General features: G+C 44.5%; 1 protein-coding gene across 1 annotated transcript in view; it reads left to right on the forward strand.

The window, feature by feature from the left end:
* The first annotated feature begins 2,158 nt into the window (after window positions 1-2,158).
* Window positions 2,159-22,395, forward strand: part of TMPRSS9 (transmembrane serine protease 9) — a 75,163-nt gene continuing 54,926 nt past the window's right edge. The window contains exon 1 of the mRNA XM_074939442.1: window positions 2,159-2,267. The gene's annotated coding sequence lies outside the window, so the exon portion shown is untranslated. The remainder of the gene's footprint in view (window positions 2,268-22,395) is intronic.

Below are 22,395 nucleotides of genomic sequence, written 5' to 3' on the forward strand. Positions count from 1 at the left end.
ATTGATTTGGTGGGAAGTTGAACTTTGAATTTAACTTGGCAGGTAAACTTTAATCTCTGACTTAATCTAGCATTGTCTGTAGTTCTATGCTCTTCCTAGTAGGGCAGAAATTTCAACCTTGCAGAGATTTTCAAACAAGGATGAATGTAATCAATCCCCAATGTCATGGTTGCTGGCTTGGGACCACTGAAATGCTGGACCTGGCAAGAGCTGATAGAGGAAAAGTGGAAGTATAAGCACCCAGGACATAAATCCACAGCCCTATATACTCTATATACGCTTTCCGATGTGAAGCAAGTTGGGTCTGTTTTTACATCTCTATGAGTGGTTTACAACAACAACAAAAAGGCAAGATAAATTGCTCTGAAATCCCCTCTGTGCTAGTCCTACACTTAACCCAATCTGAGTCAGGGATCAAGCATTCTTCCTTCCACTCTTTTCTGAAACTTTTAGCTGTCTGATCAGCTGGACCAAAGCTCTCTCGTCTCTGGCTATAGGGTGGGTTCTGGAGGGTCGCAGCTCAAAACACTGCTCAGTGGGAGCAATAGGTACTAACAGTGTCATGCTGGGCTGCAAGAATTTAGGGCAAAAGAACCTGCCAGTTTCTCATGGATTTTCAGCTGATTTTCATCTTCCCAGCGCAATGGGGCAGAGAGGGAGGCTGGCCCAGTGGCTAGGGTGCTAGCTGCTGCTAAGGGACACCTGGATTTCCTGGGTGACCCTAGGAGAGGTCCACCTGGGATATGGGGCTAATGGTGCTTCCTACCACACACAGCTACTGTGAAGGTAAATTCATTAATGATTGTGAAGAGAGCTATAGAAGTACTTCAGATAGACAGACAGGCTTTTGGTTTGAAAAGTGAGGCTGTCAAATGGCCCTATCATATTGTGTCCTGTGTGTTCAGGGTCCTGCATTTTGCTGACTTTCCTCACCAGCATAATGACAGGTTTCAGAGTAACAGCCGTGTTAGTCTGTATTCGCAAAAAGAAAAGGAGTACTTGTGGCACCTTAGAGACTAACCAATTTATTTGAGCATGAGCTTTCGTGAGCTACAGCTCACTTCATTGGATGCATACTGTGGAAAGTATAGAAGATCTTTTATACACACAAAGCATGAAAAAATGGGTGTTTACCACTACAAAAGGTTTTCTCTCCCCCCACCCCACTCTCCTGCTGGTAATAGCTTATCTAAAGTGATCACTCTCCTTGCAATGTGTATGATAATCAAGGTGGGCCATTTCCAGCACAAATCCAGGGTTTAACAAGAACGTCTGGGGGGGGGGTAGGAAAAAACAAGGGGAAATAGGTTACCCTGCATAATGACTTAGCCACTCCCAGTCTCTATTCAAGCCTAAGTTAATTGTATCCAATTTGCAAATGAATTCCAATTCAACAGTCTCTCGCTGGATATTACAACAAAAAAAACTTCAAAACCAGACTCCAGCCAGAGACTGTTGAATTGGAATTCATTTGCAAATTGGATACAATTAACTTAGACTTGAATAGAGACTGGGAGTGGCTAAGTCATTATGCAGGGTAACCTATTTCCCCTTGTTTTTTCCTCCCCTCCCCCTCAGACGTTCTTGTTAAGCCCTGGATTTGTGCTGGAAATGGCCCAACTTTATTATCATACACATTGTAAGGAGAGTGATCACTTTAGATAAGCTATTACTAGCAGGAGAGTGGGGTGGGGGGAGAGAAAACCTTTTGTAGTGGTAAACACCCATTTTTTCATGCTTTGTGTGTATAAAAGATCTTCTACACTTTCCACAGTATGCATCCGATGAAGTGAGCTGTAGCTCACGAAAGCTTATGCTCAGATAAATTGGTTAGTCTCTAAGGTGCCACAAGTCCTCCTTTTCTTCTCACCAGCACAGTTTACCGAAGCCGGCCCAGCTCTGGGGAGCCGGTGGGTTCCGTTCTGCTTGCCCAACAGCCCCAGAGGTGTGAACTAAGTGCCCCCAGCGCTGTCTTTGTGCTTTAAACTGAACCCCTGCGCCTGGAGCGTGAAGAATCATGCACCATGCCACAGGCCCATCAGAGCAGAACTGCATTCCAAGGGGAACCCCCTGTGCCTCTCTCAGCCCTGTGCCTTTAAGCTCCGTATGCAAACTCCCGGCGCTCCTCCCTCTCCCCAGCAAACCTCCCTCCGCTCCTGTAGCTGACTGGGCAGTGAGTGAGCGGAGCCTATGGGGAGGCACCGGCGCTGGACAAAAGGGCTTTTCTAGGGGAAAGCACCTCAGTGGAGAGAGGCAGAGCAAAGCAGGTGAGTTACTGCAACTTTCTAAAAGTCACTCTTCATTTCCCTGCAGGTTAGCATCGTTGCATAGCTGGAGCCAAGCTGGTGATTCCTGGATGAGTTCTCATTAACCCTGCCGGTTTCTTGCGGCCCCAGTTTCTGAGCTGCACACACTCTGCACCTGCAGTAGGAAAAAGTAAACTCAGACTCTTTTTCAGGTGACCCCCCAGCAGGAGTCTGCAGGAGCTACTGGAGCGATTGGATGGTTGGAATCCTTCACGCCTTGTCTCCTTCTCCACAAAACTCGCTAATTTCTTGCTCTCTGAGCCAAGAGATTTCAAGATTAGGAACAGGTCCCCTGCTTGGACAGGGTACCAAGAGCAGCTCCTCTCTAAAGAATAAATCCACATGCACAGAGAGAGCCTGGCTGTTTGACTGGAATTGGGGAACCAGACGTTAGTTGCTGAAGTTCTTGCATATTAATAGGCTGTTTTTATTTTGGTTTATTTTATTTTATTTAAAAATGTTTTAATGTGTTACATGTCGATAACTTAGTACTAAGGTGCCAGTATTTCCCAGTCACTTAAGGATAAGTAATTTTCCTTAACAATGGAACATAGAGCCGTTCGCTTACTGGATCAGAAGAGTTGGTTTCTGTGTTTGTTACACCTGTAACTGGGAGGAGGGTACAATCTAGTTTTAATGGGATCCTTCACTTGCATATTAGCAATGCTGGGGAGATTTGCAAAGGCAGGAATGGCATTTTAACGCCCGTTGACGATCCAGGGAAATAAGGCATCTCGTTGCCAGGCTCCCCAGCTATGGATCTTTCCAAGAAATTTAATTCGGTGATAAGCCGGCAGGCGGTGTCACTTTCCAGCATTGCCAGAGCCTGGCCGCCAAGAAAAGAGCCTTGGTTTCTTTGGAAAATGCTGTTTCTGAGCCCTTTTTGGAATGCCTTGGCTAAGAAAGGACGGCAGTAGTCGCAGTGCTGGAAGCCACAAATCGAGGTACACAACCCTTAAAAGGTACACAGCATTATAACCATTCTGAGTCAGAGGAAATACAAATTGTATTGGAAATAAAAATACAGTGCTAAGAGCAGTCAATATAGATAATGGGGAAACCAATAAATGTATTAAATATGTTCAACATGCACATGTGGGATAAACTCGGGATTGTAAAGCATGTTGACATACATTCGACACTGGTGAGGCCTCATCTGGAGTACTGTGTCCAGTTTTGGGCCCCACACTACAAGAAGGATGTGGATAAATTGGAGAGAGTCCAGCGAAGGGCAACAAAAATGATTAGGGGTCTAGAGCACATGACTTATGAAGAGAGGCTGAGGGAGCTGGGATTGTTTAGTCTGCAGAAGAGAAGAATGAGGGGGGATTTGATAGCTGCTTTCAACTACCTGAAAGGGGGTTCCAAAGAGGATGGCTCTAGACTGTTCTCAATGGTAGCAGATGACAGAACGAGGAGTAATGGTCTCAAGTTGCAATGGGGGAGGTTTAGATTGGATATTAGGAAAAACTTTTTCACTAAGAGGGTGGTGAAACACTGGAATGCGTTACCTAGGGAGGTGGTAGAATCTCCTTCCTTAGAGGTTTTTAAGGTCAGGCTTGACAAAGCCCTGGCTGGGATGATTTAACTGGGAATTGGTCCTGCTTCGAGCAGGGGGTTGGACTAGATGACCTTCTGGGGTCCCTTCCAACCCTGATATTCTATGATTCTATGATTCTATGATTCATATGGGTACTGGTGTGATGTGGGTACTGGACAGCATGAGCATTGGATTGAGTATAGTCAATAATTAACTGGGAAGTAGAACAACCAAGTACTGTGCATAGTTTCTGTATTTACAGCTAGTACCTGAGTCAGTACATGAGCTGCTTTGTTAGGGTGAGGGTGCAGAGCCTGTCAGCAGAAGAGGACTGGCTGAGAGTTGAAGCACTCTGTATTTTCAAGCATTCCCCACAATCTCTTGGCTTTGAGCCAGTCTTGCCCTGTGTGTGAATGGCCCTGCCTCAGAGCTGCATCATCCTTAAGGCCCGCATCACATCATTCCGGGATGGGTTTGACTGGACAGTTCAAAGGTTGGTCCCAGCGTTAAGTTCTCAGGGGCCGAGTCCAAACCTTTCTCCAGGCTCTGAGATGGACATTATGCAATATCAAAATATCTGGAGCCTGATCCTACAACCATAGAAGTCAATGATAAAAACTCCCGCTGACACAACTGATGCTGATTCCAATCACCCGATTTAACTCCTATTTTGGGTCCAGTTCCTGAAGCGAAGTCACCTGGGTTCTAGGTAGCTCTACCCTGGTGGGTGCACTCATTGCAAAGGACACTTCCCAGCCTATACAGGATTTCTGTGCTAATAAACATCTATCAATAAACCATCAAACTTGAAAACAAGTTGAGCCTATGTGAAGGTGAAGTGTAAACACTGCTGCTAATTTATATGTCAGTCAATTCTCCTGTTTATCCACAAGGTGGAGACCTCCGGTTAAGCCCTTAATGTTCTAGGGTGAAATCCTAGCTCCACTGATGTCAGTGACAAAACTTACACTAAAAATAACGAGGAGTCCTTGTGGCACCTTAAAGACTAACTAATTTATTTGAGCATAAGCTTTCGTGAGTTAGAACCCACTTCATCAAATGCGTCTGATGAAGTGGGTTCTAACCCATGAAAGCTTATGCCCAAATAAATTTGTTAGTCTCTAAGGTGCCACAAGGACTCCTCGTTATTTTTGCTGATACAGACTAACACGGCTACCACTCTAAAACTTACACTGACTTCAGTGGAGTCAGAATTTGCTCCTCATTCTTTATATTAGGACAGACATCCTGAGCGGAGGGGGAAAGGGGCTGTGACCAAAAGGAGACCTGGGCTTAAAAGTTATTTAAGCAAATGAGCTATTTTCAACACTAATGTGTTTAGTTCATGGGCTGGAAAGCAGAGGCTTAAATTGTGGTTCTATTTTGAAAAGTTGCTTGGTAAAAATGGCATTGTCTTACTCTACAGATGTGTTCCCTGTGTGTATTCAGTGTTTTAGCTCTTTATTGTGTATATAGCCCTAGGGAGCCACACAGTAATGGGAGAGGGAGCTAGAGTACAGTCTAGCTCTCTCATACTCAACAGAATTTTTATGTAAATAGCAACTGCAGGTGCCAAATCAGAGTTGCACTCTAGGTAGAGAATTTGAAGATGCTGAATTTGGACAGTTGTAATTGATCTCAGAACCATTGTTACTGGTGACAATATGAGAGCCAGAGACAAACCCAACATGATTCTCCAATCCCAGGCTGAGGTTGCGGGGCTGGCAGGTAGGGGGAAAAAATCTTTTTACTTGTAAACTGAGCAAAGTTTGGAGATTGAGAGGGTCAGTAAACAAGGAGACCTCCAAGGCCATTTTTAGAGTCACACGTCAGTAAGTTTTGTTAAGGGAAAAGGATTTGTCAGAATAGGATTTGTCAGAATATACCTGCAATATGCATGCTTGGTTTGACCCAGCATGGCTGTGGATCACAATCAAAGCACTTATTCTAAAGAGCCAGGAACTGTTAACTCCACACAGCACATGGGGGTTATTAGTAGATTGCTCACTATGGCAGCTACTGAGCTGTTAGTGTTTAGGAATTCATTTTTTATCAGTAAAAAAGAGCCCCTAGCATAGGAATCAAAGACCCTGCAAACATAGATCGAAAACGCAGCTTCTGTCTCTCGTGCTGACTCCCACCTGCCACCTCCCTGCTGGAAAAACACAGGCCCAGCCCATGGTGTGATGAGCTACTCCAAGACCTGGCAAACTTGTACCAGCACCGGGCTGTTTAGGGCATCGCTTTGAGCTGCCTCTCTGGTCACAGGCTTACAGCAGTGTTGCAAACTATGCAGCCTGGGCTGGCCAAGCCAGGCTCTTGTCAGACAGAAGCCAAAGGAGAGGGCTAGAAAAGAGAAGAAATAAGGGAGGGAAGGAAAAGGACGCATTGGGGTGCGAGGAGACAAAGTCTCACATCCCAGGTGCTGGTTGGGATTCTGCTGATGATGTCATCAGGCTGGTAATGTCATCAGGCTCCCTGTCTCCAGCCCAGTTTGGTCAGGACAGCTCTCAGAATTAGGATGAAGAAGGTCCGGGGTCCCAGGAGATGGTGGGGGTAGCAGCCATGGGGGTGAAGCTCTCTCCAGTAGCTAATTGTTCTCCGCAAAGTCTCCTTTCAAGGACCCCATCAGGGAATGATGGGTGCAATAGCCTAACCCCTCATTATTTTGACCACCAATTAGGCTTAATTTCTGACATACCAATTTTTGTTTAATTTTCAGTCCTCAATTTCTCTTGTTTACCAGGCATGATCTTAACACAGTCCTTGAGTTCTACCAGGAGGCCTTTTTGTTTGGACAAATTCAGTTTTTCTGTCTCCCTTTCATGCCTTTTCTCATCACCATTTATTACTCCAGGTTATTGGGACATCCTGTAAACTTTCCCTTACTTCCTGCAGCTAAACTCACAGTTAGGGTAAATGTGTAGGCCCAATTATTACAGCACATTTCATGTATTCCAGACCTGGGCTCCCCACCAGCTCTGCTGATGCACCTCAGTCTTGACCTGCAGAACCTCTGTGTGTTCCAAGCCCGGTTTTTGAGCCCTACTGTTCTGTTGCGCCATAATGTGATAGGGTTGTGATGTGACGAATAGGGACAGGGATGTGAGCACTAAACTCGTTGTTAGGATTAAACCTAGCTCTCCAAAGTGGCAGCCTTGTTCACTATCTCACTATGCCACCTGTTCTCCAAGATCAGTGCTATAGGTTATAAAGTGTCTGCAAAATGCTTCAGTCTGTGTTTGGTCCATCAGCAACTCCTATGACAGGCTGCTAATGCATGATGTCTTGACACCCAGAAATTCCTGGCTACAGAGAGTGAAAGTACAAGGCTGGGCACCGTCTTTAATTGAGACATTTGTTTTCAACTATTACCACTGGTCATTTCCACCCGTGGCTGCATACACGCCTTCCGAGTTCCTCCAACTCCTCTGGATCAACCTGTGCTTTCTGCTGCCCCACCAAAGAATTATACCCCATTACTGTGGGGTTCAGGACAGATATGCTTTATCGTTCTGCCTTCTACAGTTTCAGAACGTTAATAAACACACATTGAATTGTGCTTCTGACTATTTTAATTTTCCATTTTTATCCCTTCTTCTTCCCTCCCATATGTTAGAGGAATTTCCCTTTACCCTCTCCCCTGGTTCTTGTCACACAGACAGAAAGCAGAAGTCCGAAGTGCAGGCAATTCGATGTTGATTGGGGTTAGTTCCAAGCAAGCATATCCAGAGCTCTACACGCCGGCAGGGTCTGTTTCCCAGTGTTCCCCTCCCAGCTCTGATGCTGCAGAGCCTTGCCTGTGTCCCATTCCTCCCTCCTCCTTAGCAGGCCCAAATATACCTGCAATGCACACCGACAGTCCCACCCCTTTTGTACCTCATGGGAGGGGTGAGGAGTGAGGTTGTGCTACGGTCAGGGATGGGCCTTTCTTTCGTCTTTTTGTGTTTTATACCTTCCCCCTGACCCCCCCTTTGCCCCTCCTGACTGGTTGCTTGACTTTGCCTTGAGATTGAGGCAATCTTAAAGTGCTCTCCAGTAACACTTTAACCACTCTTGTCTGTTTCCATTGTACTAACAAATCCAGCTGACTAGACAGAAGCAACATCAGAGTCTTTGTGCTTTGTTTACACATATTAATATAAGATAGGAGTATCGAAAGTCAAGCCCAAAATTCTATCCCAGGCTAACAAACGGACCCATATACTAACACTACACATCCTCACCTTGTGCCAAATCCATGCAGCAATTCCCTGGGTTGTCCTGTCGCGCATCCACCACAGAGTGAGATTTAATCCAGCCTGAGGTTAACTTGATTGGCTCTGTTGTACCTATTAGGCCTGCAAGGTGTGCCCCTCTTGTAAGCTAAAATGTATGTGAAAGTTCATAGGATGTTACAATAACCATAAAAAATAGGTCAATTTTGTGTACAATACGAATATTGTAACAAGTGCAAAAAAAAAAAAGAAACTGGATTAGTCTAAACCAAAAAGGTCACACTGATATAATCCAAGGAATTTCGAAATTATGCTTAGTAAAAACAGAACATGTGGAACCAGAAGTTAAAAGACCAAAACTGGTGTGACGGATATTAGGGCTAACTGGTGGACAAAATAACGAGGGAGATGAACTGGGATGGCCGCTTCTCCTTTTTTGGGTTCCTCAAAGAGAGACTCTAAAAAATCAAGGTCAGTTCAGTTGTCTCTCATCGTCTGTCCACCTGACATCCCAGTTCAGCCCTGAGCTGCCACACTGCCGTTCATCTCTGCTCACCTCAGTCCCTAGAAAAATCATAGAATATTAAGGTTGGAAGAGACCTGAGGAGGTCATCTAGTCCAACCCCCTGCTCAAAGCAGGACCAATCCCCAACTAAATCATCCCAGCCAGGGCTTTGTCAAGCTGGGCCTGAAAAAACCTCTAAGGATGGAGATTCCCTCACCTCCCTAGGTAACGCATTCCAGTGCTTCACCACCCTCCTAGTGAAATAGCGTTTCCTAATATCCAACCCAGACCTCCCACACTGCAACTTGAGACCATTGCTCCTTGTTCTGTCATCTGCCACCACTGAGAACAGTCTAGATCCATCCTCTTTGGAACCTCTCTTCAGGTAGTTGAAGTCTGCTATCAAATCCCCGCTCATTCTTCTCTTCTGCAGACTAAATAAGCCCAGTTCCCTCAGCCTCTCCTAGTAAGTCATGTGCTTCAGCCCCCAAATAATTTTTGTTGCCCTCCACTGGACGCTCTCCAATTTGTCCACATCCCTTCTGTGGTGGGGGGACCAAAACTGGACGCAATACTCCAGGTGTGACCTCACCAGTGTCGCATAGAGAGGAATAATCACTTCCCTTGATCTGCTGGCAATGCTCCTACTTATACAGCCCAAAATGCTGCTTAGCCAGTTGGTCCCCAGCCTGCAGAGCTCGGCTTTTCTCACTGGTGGCAGATGACAGAACAAGGAGCAATGGTCTCAAGTTGTAGTAGGGAAGGCCTAGGTTGGATATTAGGAAAAACTATTTCACTAGGAGGGTGGTGAAGCACTGGAATGGGTTACCTAGGGAGGTGGTGGAATCTCCATCTGTCATAAATATAAAGGGAAGGGTAAACCCCTTTAAAATCCCTCCTGGCTGAAGGAAAAATCCTCTCACCTGTAAAGGGTTAAGAAGCTAAAGGTAACCTCGCTGGCACCTGACCAAAATGACCAATGAGGAGACAAGATACTTTCAAAAGCTGGCGGGGAGGGAAAAACAAAGGGTCTGTCTGTATGCTGTTTTTGCCGGGGACAGAACAGGAATGGAATCTTAGAACTTAGTAAGTAATCTAGCTAGATATGCGTTAGATTATGATTTCTTTAAATGGCTGAGAAATTAAGCTGTGCTGAATAGAATGGATATTCCTGTCTGTGTTTCTTTTTGTAATTTAACTTTTTGCCTAGAGGGATTCTCTATGTTTTGAATCTAATTACCCTGTAAGGTATTTACCATCCTGATTTTACAGAGGTGATTCTTTTTATTGTTACTTCTTTTTTACTGTTTCTTCTATTAAAAGTCCAAGGGTAAAGGGTAAAATAGTTTGTACCTTGGGGAAGTTTTAACCTAAGCTGGTAAAGTAAGTTTAGGAGGTTTGGTGGAATCTCCATCCTTACAGGTTTTTAAGGTCCGGCTTGACAGAGCCCTGGCAAGGATGATTTAGTTGGGGTTGGTCCTGCTTTGAGCAGGGGGTTGGACTAGATGACCTCCTGAGATCTCCTCAAACACTAATCATCTTTCTTCCTGAGAGGAAGGCCAGCTGGCCTGAATTTTGTTTAAGCAACTTTTTCACCTGTGAGTGCTGAAAGTCAACACGTTATCATGACAACCAGTCCTCAGCCCATCAGCGGGGCTGCCTAATTGCCAGCACAGCAGTGGCACATAAAGATCCTGTGTTGTTTTTCCTTCTCTTTTTGTATTTTCTTCCTCTCCCCCCTCCCCCCCGCCCCGGCTTGCTTTCCTTCTACCCTCTCTCCCAGCTTTTCATCAAATCCTGAAGACAACTATGCTGTATTCATCCAAGCCTGCCTTGTCTCATAAGAAAAGATCCAATCAGATGAAGTCCCTGTCTAGACCATAAACCAGGATCCAAGCAGCAGGTGGTGTGATTAACTCCCAGACAAGAGCATCCACTGGTAACTAACCAGCGGTCCAATGTTCCAAAAACATTAACCAAAGCCAGATGTCACCCATTTTTTCTACCCTCTGTCTCCTCCATCTGGTCTGTCTGTTTGTTAAGAGCAGGATAAATAGATACCCTGTACGCATCAGGTCTGAGAATAAAATTAACCCTTTTCATCAAAGAAAGGTTATTCTGAAAATATGAGACTGATATTTTTCCTTCAAAAGGAGAAAGGCTTTAAATGTTACTAATAGACTCTCAGACTTTAAGGCCAGAAGGAACAATCATGGTATTCTAGTCTGACCTCCTACACATTGCATGCCACAGAACCTCACCCACCCACTCCTGTAATAGACCCCTAGCCTCTGGTTGTGTTACTGAAGTCCTCAAATAATAGTTTAAAGACTTCGTTACAGAGAATCCACCATTTACACTAATTTAAACCAGCAAGTGACTCATGCCCCATGCCGCAGAGGAAGGCTAAAAACCCCAGGGTCTCTGCCAGTCTGAACCAGGGAAAAATTCCTTAATGACCCCAAATATGGCAATCAGTTAGACCCTGAGCATGTGGGAAAGGAAAAACCAGACACCAGAGAAAGAATTCTCTGTAGTGACTCACAGCCCCCCCTCTCTCGTGTTCCCTCTCTGGCCTTTGGGGATATTTGCTGCTAGCAGTTGCAGATGGGTTCCATGCCATTGTAAGCAGTCTCATTAGACCATCCCCTCCATAAGCTCAGTCTTGAAGCCAGTTTTTCCTTGTGCTACTCCCCTTGGAAGGCTGTTCCAGAACTTCATTCCTCTGATGGTTAAAAACCTTCATCTAATTTCAAGCCTAAACTTGTTGATGGCCAGTCTATATGCATTTGTTCTTGTGTCCACATTGGCCCTTAACTTAAATAACTCCTCTCCTTCCCTACTATGTATTCCTCTGATCTATTGATAGAGAGCGATGTCTCCCCTCAGCCTTTGGTTAGGCTAAACAAGCCAAGCTCCTCGAGTCTTGTCTTATAAGGGAGGTTTTCCATTCTTCTGATGATCCTAGTAGGCCATCACTGCACCTGTTCCAGTTTGAATTCATCTTCCTTAAACATAGGTCATCAGAATTGCACACCATATTCCAGATGAGGTCTCACCAGTGCCTTATATTATGGTATTAACTCTTCCCTTTCTCTACTGGAAATACCAGGTCTGATGCATCCTAGGACTGCATTAGCCCTTTTTCATGGCTGTATCACATTGGGAGGTTCTTCGTCATCCTGTGATCGACCAAAAATTACATCTAACTGATTACATCTAACTGATATGGCCCCAGTTTATAGCAAGAATTCTTGCTGTTAGGCCCTGATTGCATTTCTCACTATTAAATTTAATCACTTTTCTATTACTCCAATTTTCAAGGTCATCCAGATATTCTTGTATGACATTCCGGTCCTCCACTATATTGGCAATACCTCCAACTTTGTGTCATCTACAAATTTTATTAGCACACTCCAACTTTTTATGCCAATGTCATTAATAAAAATGTTAAACAAAATTGGTCCCAAGACCTGAGGAACTCCACTAGTAACCTCCCTCCAGCCTCAGCGTTCACCTTTCAGTATGACCCCTTTAGCCAGTCTTCCCTATAACCAATTCCATATCTATCAATTGTGATATTAACCCCCATCTTCTCCAATTTAACTAATAATTTTCCATTTGGAACTCTATCAATTGCCTTACTGAAATCCAGGCACATTAGAGCTAATGCATTTCCTTTGTCTAAAAAAAAAATCAGTTATCTTCTCTAAGAAGGCAATCAGGTTGGTCTGGCACAAACTACCTTTTGTAAAACCATGTTGTATTTTAACATAAGAACGGCCATACTGGGTCAGATCAAAGGTCCATCTAGCCCAAGATCTTGTCTTCCAACAGTGGCCAATGCCCGGTGCTTCAGAGGGAATGAACAGAACAGGTAATAATCAAGTGATCCATCCCGTCGCCCATTCCCAGTTTCTGGCAAACAGAGGCTAGGGACACCCTTCCTGTCCATCCTGGCTAATAGCCGTTGATGGACCTGTTTCAGAGTAGCAGCCGTGTTAGTCTGTATTCGCAAAAAGAAAAGGAGTACTTGTGGCACTTTAGAGACTAACCAATTTATTTCAGCATAAGCTTTCGTGAGCTACAGCTCACTTCATCGGATGCATAAAGTGGCAAATGCAGTGAGGATGTTTTATACACACAGACTATGAAAAAATGGGTGTTTACCACTACAAAAGGTTTTCTCTCCCCCCACCCCACTCTCCTGCTGGTAATGGCTTATCTAAAGTGATCACTCTCCTTACAATGTGTATGATAATCAAGATGGGCCATTTCCAGCACAAATTCAGGGTTTAAGAAGAAGGTCTGAGGAACAGTGGGGGGAGGGGGAAACAAGGGGAAATAGGTTACCTTGCATAATGACTTAACCACTTCCAGTCTCTATTCAAGCCTAAGTTAATTGTATCCAATTTGCAAATGAATTCCAATTCAGCTGTCTCTCGCTAGAGTCTGGTTTTGAAGTTTTTCTGTTGTAATATCGCAACTTTCTTGTCTGTAATTGCATGACCAAAGAGATTGAAGTATTCTCCGACTGGTTTATGAATGTTATAATTCTTGATATCTGATTTGTGTCCATTTATTCTTTTACGTAGAGAATGTCCAGTTTGACCAATGTACATGGCAGAGGGGCATTGTTTGCACATGATGGACCTGTCCTCCATGAATTTATCTAGTTCTTTTTTGAACCCTGTTATAGTCTTGGCCTTCACAACATCTTCTGGCAAGGAGTTCCACAGGTTGACTGTGTGTTTGTGTGAAGAAATACTTCCTTCTGTTTGTTTTAAACCTGCTGCCTATTAATTTCATTTGGTGACCCCCTAGTTCTTGTGTTATGAGCCATAATTTTATACACCTCTATAATGACCCCTAGTCATCCCTTTTCTAAGCTGAAAAGTCTGACTTTTAGTAACCTCTCCTCATATGGCAGCCGTTCCATACCCCTAATCATTTTTGTTGCCCTTTTCTGAACCTATTCCAATTCCAATTTATCTTTTTTGAGATGGGGCAACCAGATCTGCACCCAGTATTCAAGATGTGGGTGTACCGTGGATTTTTCTAGAGGCAATTATGATATTTGCTATCTTGTCTACCCCTTTCTTAATGATTCCCAAAATTCTGTTCACTTTTTTGACTGCCGCTGCACATTGAGTGGATGACAGAGAACTATCCACAAGGACTCCAAGATCTCTTTCTTGAGTGATAACAGCTAACTTAGACCCCATCATTATATATGTACAGTTAGGATTATGTTTTCCAATGTGCATTACTTTGCACTTATCAACATTGATTTTCATCTGCCTTCTTGCTGCCCAGTCACCCAGTTTTGTGGGATCCCTTTGTAACTATTCGCAATCCACTTTGGCCTTAACTATCTTGAGTATTTTTGTATTATCTGAAAATTTTGCCACTTTAGTTTTACCCCTTTTTCCAGATCATTTATGAATATGTTGAAAAGTACTTGTCCCAGTACAGACTCCTGGGGGACCCCACTATTTACCTCTCTCCATTCTGAGAACTGACCATCTATTCCTACCCTTTGTTTCCTGTCTTTTAGCCAGTTACTGATCCATGAGAGGACCTTCCCTCTTATCCAATGATAGCTTACTTTCCTTAAGAACCTTTGGCGAGGGACTTTGTCAAATGCTTTCTGAAAATCTTAGTACACTATATCCAGTGTATCCCCCTTGTCCACATACTTGTTGAGCCCCTCAAAGGATTCTAGTAGATTGGTGAGGCATGATTTCTCTTTACAAAAACCATATTGACTATTCCAACAAATTATGTTCATCTATGTGTCTGATAATTCTGTTCTTTACTATAGTTTCAACCAGTTTGCCCCGTACTGAAATTAGGCTTATTGGTCTGTAATTGCCAGGATCACTTCCTGTCAAGGTTCCTCCCCCACTCTGAACTCTAGGGTACAGATGTGGGGACCTGCATGAAAAACCTCCTAAGCTTATCTTTACCAGCTTAGGTCAAAACTTCCCCAAGGTACAAAATATTCCACCCTTTGTCCTTGGATTGGCCGCTACCACCACCAGACAAATACTGGTTACTGGGGAAGAGCTGTTTGGAAATGTCTTTCCCCCAAAAATACTTCCCAAAACCTTGCACCCCACTTCCTGGACAAGGTTTGGTAAAAAGCCTCACCAATTTGCCTAGGTGACTACAGACCCAGACCCTTGGATCTTAAGAACAATGAACAATCCTCCCAACACTTGCACCCCCCTCTTTCCTGGGAAATGTTGGATAAAAAGCCTCACCAATTTGCATAGGTGACCACAGACCCAAACCCTTGGATCTGAGAACAATGGAAAAAACAATCAGTTTTCTTACAAGAAGACTTTTAATAGAAATAGGAGTAAATAGAAGTAAAGAAATCCCCTCTGTAAAATCAGGATAGTAGATACCTTACAGGGTAATTAGATTCAAAACATAGAGAATCCCTCTAGGCAAAACCTTAAGTTACAAAAAAGATACACAGACAGAAATAGTTATTCTATTCAGCACAATTCTTTTCTCAGCCATTTAAAGGAATCATAATCTAACGCATACCTAGCTAGATTACTTACTAAAAGTTCTAAGACTCCATTCCTGGTCTATCCCCGGCAAGGCAGCATATAGACAGACACACAGACCCTTTGTTTCTCTCCCTCCTCCCAGCTTTTGAAAGTATCTTGTCTCCTCATTGGTCATTTTGGTCAGGTGCCAGTGAGGTTACCTTCAGCTTCTTAACCCTTTACAGGTGAGAGGAGTTTTCCCCTGGCCAGGAGGGATTTCAAAGGGGTTTACCCTTCCCTTTATATTTATGACACCTCCAGACCCTTTTTTAAAACTTAGCATTACATTGGCTATACTCCAGTCATCTGGCTCAGAAGCCGATTTAAATATTAGGACACATATCACAGTTAGTAGTTCTGCAATTTCATATTTGAGTTCCTTCAGAACTCTTCGGTGAATACGATCTGGTCCTGGTGAGTTATTACTGTTTAGTTTATGAATTTATTGCAAAACCTCCTCTAATGATACCTCAACCTAGATCAATTACCGTTTACCGCTATGTCAACTACTTTCTCTTTCAAAATTTGTTCCAAGACTTTCCCATATACTTGAGGTCAAACTAACAGGGCTGTAGTTTCCCATATCACCTTTTTCCTCTTTCTAAAAAATAGGAATTATATTAACAATTCTCCAGTCATTGGATACAACCCCTGAGTTTAGAGATTCCTTAAAAATCCTTGTTATTGGGCTGGCAATTTCATGTGTCACTTCCTTTAATAGTCTTGGAGGGAGATTACTCCCATTAAGTAGTTTGAGTTTCAGCGGTCCCACTTCTTCTTTCCTTTTATTGTTGGTTTTAATTCCCTTTCCCAGGTCCATTCTGCTGGACACTTGGCGGTTCTCACTCCTTCCCTGTGCTTGATGACCTCAAAGTGGTATCTTTCCTTGCTGATCAATCCCACCTTCCATACCTTGTAGGCTTACTGCTTTCTCTTAATCACCTGTTTGAGATGTTTGTTCATTCAGCTTGGTCTGCAACCCTTCCCTACAATTTTTTCCCCTTGCTTGGGATGCAGGCTGTAGCTAGTTTCTACAACTAAGCTGGAGGGAGAGGTAGATAAGCTGGAGGGTAGGGATAGGGTCCAGAGTGGCCTAGACAAATTAGAGGATTGGGCCAAAAGAAATCTGATGAGGTTCAACAAGGACAAGTGCAGAGTCCTGCACTTAGGATGGAAGAATCCCTTGCACTGCTACAGACTAGGGACCGAATGGCTCGGCAGCAGTTTTGCAGAGAAGGACCTAGGGGTTACAGTGGACGAGAAGCTGGATATGAGTCATAGAATCATAGAATATCAGGGTTGGAAGGGACCTCAGGAGGTCATCTAGTCCAACCCCCTGCTCAAAGCAGGACCAATCCCCAATCAAATCATCCCAGCCAAGGCTTTGTCAAGCCTGACCTTAAAACTTCCAAGGAAGGAGATTCTACCACCTCCCTAGGTAACACATTCCAGTGTTTCACCACCCTCCTAGTGAAAAAGTTTTTCCTAATATCCAACCTAAACCTCCCCCACTGCAACTTGAGACCATTACTCCTTGTCCTGTCCTCTTCTACCACTGAGAATAGTCTAGAACCATCCTCTCTGGAACCACCTCTCAGGTAGTTGAAAGCAGCTATCAAATCCCCCCTCATTCTTCTCTTCTGCAGACTAAACAATCCCAGTTCCCTCAGCCTCTCCTCATAAGTCATGTGTTCCAGTCCCCTAATCATTTTTGTTGCCCTCCGCTGGACTCTCTCCAATTTATCCACGTCCTTCTTGTAGTGTGGGGCCCAAAACTGGACACAGTACTCCAGATGAGGCCTCACCAATGTCGAATAGAGGGGAACGATCACGTCCCTCAATCTGCTCGCTATGCCCCTACTTATACAGCCCAAAATGCCATTGGCCTTCTTGGCAACAAGGGCACACAGTTGACTCATATCCAGCTTCTCGTCCACTGTAACCCCTAGGTCCTTTTCCGCGGAACTGCTGCCTAGCCATTTGGTCCCTAGTCTGTAGCTGTGCATTGGGTTCTTCCGTCCTAAGTGCAGGACCCTGCACTTATCCTTATTGAACCCCATCAGGTTTCTTTTGGCCCAATCCTCCAATTTGTCTAGGTCCCTCTGTATCCTATCCCTGCCCTCCAGCGTATCTACCACTCCTCCCAGTTTAGTATCATCCGCAAATTTGCTGAGAGTGCAATCCACACCATCCTCCAGATCATTTATGACGATATTGAACAAAACCGGCCCCAGGACCGACCCTTGGGGCACTCGGCTTGATACCGGCTGCCAACTAGACATGGAGCCATTGATCACTACCCGTTGAGCCTGACAATCTAGCCAGCTTTCTATCCACCTTATTGTCCATTCATCCAGCCCATACTTCTTTAACTTGCTGGCAAGAATACTGTGGGAGACCGTGTCAAAAGCTTTGCTAAAGTCAAGAAACAATACATCCACTGCTTTCCCTTCATCCACAGAACCATAATCTCATCATAGAAGGCGATTAGATTAGTCAGGCATGACCTACCCTTGGTGAATCCATGCTGACTGTTCCTGATCACTTTCCTCTCATGTAAGTGCTTCAGGATTGATTCCTTGAGGACCTGCTCCATGATTTTTCCGGGGACTGAGGTGAGGCTGACTGGTCTGTAGTTCCCAGGATCCTCCTTCTTCCCTTTTTTAAAGATTGGCACTACATTAGCCTTTTTCCAGTCATCCGGGACTTCCCCCGTTCGCCACGAGTTTTCAAAGATAATGGCCAATGGCTCTGCAATCACATCCGCCAATTCCTTTAGCACTCTCGGATGCAACTCGTCCAGCCCCATGGACTTGTGCACGTCCAGCTTTTCTAAATAGTCCCTAACCACCTCTTTCTCCACAGAGGGCTGGCCATCTACTCCCCATGTTGTGATGCCCAGCGCAGCAGTCTGGGAGCTGTCCTTGTTAGTGAAGACAGAGGCAAAAAAAGCATTGAGCACATTAGCTTTTTCCACATCCTCTGTCACTAGGTTGCCTCCCTCATTCAGTAAGGGGCCCACACTTTCCTTGGCTTTCTTCTTGTTGCCAACATACCTGAAGAAACCCTTCTTGTTACTCTTGACATCTCTTGCTAGCTGCAGCTCCAGGTGCGATTTGGCCCTCCTGATTTCATTCCTACATGCCCGAGCAATATTTTTATACTCTTCCCTGGTCATATGTCCAACCTTCCACTTCTTGTAAGCTTCTTTTTTATGTTTAAGATCCGCTAGGATTTCACCGTTAAGCCAAGCTGGTCGCCTGCCATATTTACTATTCTTTCGACTCATCGGGATGGTTTGTCCCTGTAACCTCAACAGGGATTCCTTGAAATACAGCCAGCTCTCCTGGACTCCTTTCCCCTTCATGTTAGTCCCCCAAGGGATCCTACCCATCCGCTCCGTGAGGGAGTCGTGGGAGACAGTGTGCCCTTGTTGCCAAGAAGGCCAATGGCATTTTGGGATGTATAAGTAGGGGCATTGCCAGCAGATTGAGGGACGTGATCATTCCCCTCTATTCGACATTGGTGAGTTGGACACAGATGGTTGGCCTAGATGACCTCCTGAGGTCCCTTCCAACCCTGATATTCTCTGATTCTATGATTCTATGACCTTGCATTTTGCACTGTTAAATTTCATCACATTTCTATTACTCCTATTTACAAGATCATTCAGATCTTCTTATATGATATTCCGGTCCTCCTCCGCATTGACAATACCCCCCAAGTTTGTGTCATCTGCAAATTTTATTCACACACTTCCACTTTTTGTGCCGAGGTCATTAATGAAAATGTTAAATAAGATTGGTTCCAAGGCCGATCCCCGAGGAACTCCACTAATAACCTCCCTCCAACCTGAGAGTTCACCTTTCAGTATGATCCCTTTAGCCAGTCTTCCCTTTAACCAGTTCCTTATCCACCTTTCAATTCTCATATTAATCCCCATCTTCTCCAATTTAATTAATAATTTCCCACTTGGAACTGTATCAGATGCCTTACTGAAATCCAGGTAAAGATCTACTGCATTTCCTGTGTTGAAAAAATCTGTTATCCTCTTAAAGAAAGAGATCAGGATGATCTGGCACAATTTACCTTTTGTAAAACCACATTGTATTTTATCCCAGTTACCGTTTGCCTCTATGTCCTTAACTATTTACTCTTTCAAAATTTGTTCCAAAACCTTGTACACTATGAGGTCAAACTAACCGGCCTGTAGTTTCATGGATCGCTTTTTTTCCCTTTCTTAAAAATAGGAACTATATTAGCAATTCTGCAGTCATGGGATACGATCCCTGAGTTTACAGATTCATTAAAAATCCTTGCTATTGGGCTTGCCATTTCATGTGCCAGTTCCTTTAATATTCTTGGATGGAGTTTATCCAGTTTCATCCCAATAAGTTGTCTGAGTTTGAATTTCATCTCGGATGTGGTAATTTCTACTTCCATTTCTTCATTTCCATCAGCCACCCTGCTACTATCCCTCAGCTCCTCATTACCCTTATGGAAAACTGAGGCAAAGTATTCGTTTAGGTGTTGGGCCATGACTAGATTATTTTTAATGTCTACCTCATCCTCAGTGATTAGCAGTCCCACTTCTTCGTTCCTTGTTTTCATTTTATTTTTATGAGTATAGAACATTTTACTGTTGGTTTTAATCTCCTTTGCAAGAGCCAACTCTGCTTGGCTTATGGGAGTTCTCACCTTTTTTCCCTACACTTTCTGACTTCCAAGTGGTATCTTTCCTTGCTGATCCATCCCATCTTCCATTTCTTGTAGGCTTTATGCTTTCTCTTAATCACCTGTTTAAGATGCTTGTTCAACCAGCTTGGTCTGCAACCCTTCCCTATGAATTTTTCTTCTTGTTTGGGATGCAGGCTTCACCTTGCTTCTGCAACTTTGACTTAAAGTAATTCCAAGCCTCCTCCACATTCAGATCCTTGAGTTCTTCTGTCCAGTCCAATTCCCTAAGAATTCTCTTAATTTATTAAAATCAAGGCCCCTAGTTGCAGCTCTAGTTTTGTTTAGCCTTCTATTTAGTTTAAACTGAATTAGCTCATGATCACTTGAACCAAGGTTGCCCCCAGTTCTTCTGTGAGGTCCTCACTACTCACCAATACCAAATCTAAAATGGCATCTCCTCTTGTTGATTCAGTGACTATTTGGTGAAGAAATCTGTCAGTTATCACATCCAGGGATATCTGGGCCCTACCATTATTAATAGCACTTGTCCTCCAATCTATATCTGGGAAATTAAAGTCTCCCATAATCACACAATTCCCAGCAGTATTTATTTCATTAAAAACATTAAAGAGGTCTCTATCCAGATCCAGATCAGATCCTGGGGGTCTGTAGCACACCCCAAGCATATCCCAGGGGAACCTCTAGTAGCTTTCTTCTCCAAAGTGATTTTGGCCCAAACAGACTCTGTTTTATCAATTTCATCATTTCTAATTTCTTTACAGTCTATCTCCTCATTAATATACAGAGCTTCTCCACCACCTTGACTTTTATTCTGTTTTTCCTGAACAGCACATACCCTTCAGTACCTGTGCTACAGCCATGACTACTATTCCACCATGTTTCTGTTATCCCTCCAATATCTGGTTTCACTTCCTGCACCAGTAGTTCTAATTCCTCTATTTTGTTACCCAGTCTCCTTGCACTTGTGTGCAGACATCTTAGTTGTTGCTGCTTGACTTCGCTCACATTCCTCACCCATTTGGGTACAGTCATTCTTCAGACAGTATTGCCTATCTGACTGTTAGCTTCATTGGTATCAGCACTATCTTTCCTCTTGATGTCCATTCTCCCACCCGCTGCTGTTCCTTTCTCCATTGCCGTATCTTCTCTTACTTGCTCTTGCTCCCACTCAATGTTAAAATCAGATGTGGAGATTACATGAGCATCTCCCAAGTTCCTAGTTTAAAGCTCTTTTAATCAGATGTGCCAACCTCCATCCCAGAAGTCTATTTCCCTCCCTATTCAGGTGAAGTCCATCCCATGAGAACAGTCGTTTGTCCGGGAATGCCTCCCAGTGGTCAAACATCCCAAAGCCCTCCTTATAGCACCACTGCCTGAGCCATCTGTTGATTATCATAATCTTGTCTTGCCTTCGTTCTCCTCCTCCAGGGACAGGTAGAATCCCACTGAAGATCACCTGAGCCTCCATTTCCTTAAGCATCTTCCCCAGCCTGGCATAGTCTTCCTGGATGTGTTCCAGTGAGAATCTAGCTGTCATTTGTTCCCATGTGAAGAACAATCAGTGGATTCTTTCCTGCTCCCATTAGGACCCTCTTCAGTCTCAGGTCCAGATCCTGTATCTTCGCTCCTGGTAGTAAGCTCACCCCTCTGTTCTCTGGATCCGCCCTGCTGACAGGCCTGTATGCTGTTCTTAGTAGGGAGTCCCCATTCACATAGACCTGCCTCTTCCTGGTGATGATGCAATTCTCCAGCCTTCCTCCTGTTCTTTCAGGCTGCAAGTCCTCTTGTCTTTTGTTCTCACTTGTAATTTTCCTCCCACTTTCTGTTAGTGGCTGTTGTGCCCCTGCTTCATTCTTCAATTCAGCAAACCTGTTCCTGAGCTCTGTTTCTCCTTTACTAGCCCGTCTTTTCCTCTGCCTGGCTCCTGTAGTCACATGATTCCACTGGCCACTTTCCTCACCCAGCAGTCTCCCTTCACAGTTCTGCAGTTCAGCTTGTATCTGCAAGTCTTGACTTTTCCCTTCAGCCTTCCCTCCATCATCTGCTCAAATCCCCTTTGAAACTCAACCATAGATGACTTTTGCCTCCCCATACTGGGTGGGGGGGGGACACAATCTAAAGGGGAGGACATGTGTCTCCTCTGCCCAGCAACCCCGCCTGCCATGTTCTCCCCACCCCACCAGAGTTACCTGCTGGAAGAGGGAGCTCTCTCCTCCTCAGACTGTGCTCCTCCCGCAACATGATCAGGTGCTCTCCCTGGCAGCTGGGCCCAGGCAAGGAGCAGCCTGCCGCCACCTCCCCGGTCAGACTCTTTCTCAGGCAGCCACTGAACAGCCGGCGTACGAAGTGGCTGGTTCCACAACTTCTGCTCCCTGCCCGGGGCTGGCTGACAGGGACAGGGGCCGAGCATGCTGGGGGCAGGCACAGTGGGAGAAGAACTGAACCCCTCTCCCTTCCCCCAGAGAGGCCAAGCAGAAATCTGGGAAGGAAGTTGGCCCCATGTTCCTCCCCATGCATTGCCTCCGAAGTCAACCATAGTTTCCACCTGCATGTGCAAGCCTTGGAT

This window comes from Natator depressus, chromosome 25 (genome assembly GCF_965152275.1).
Source record: "Natator depressus isolate rNatDep1 chromosome 25, rNatDep2.hap1, whole genome shotgun sequence".
NCBI classification, from domain to species: Eukaryota; Metazoa; Chordata; order Testudines; family Cheloniidae; genus Natator; species Natator depressus.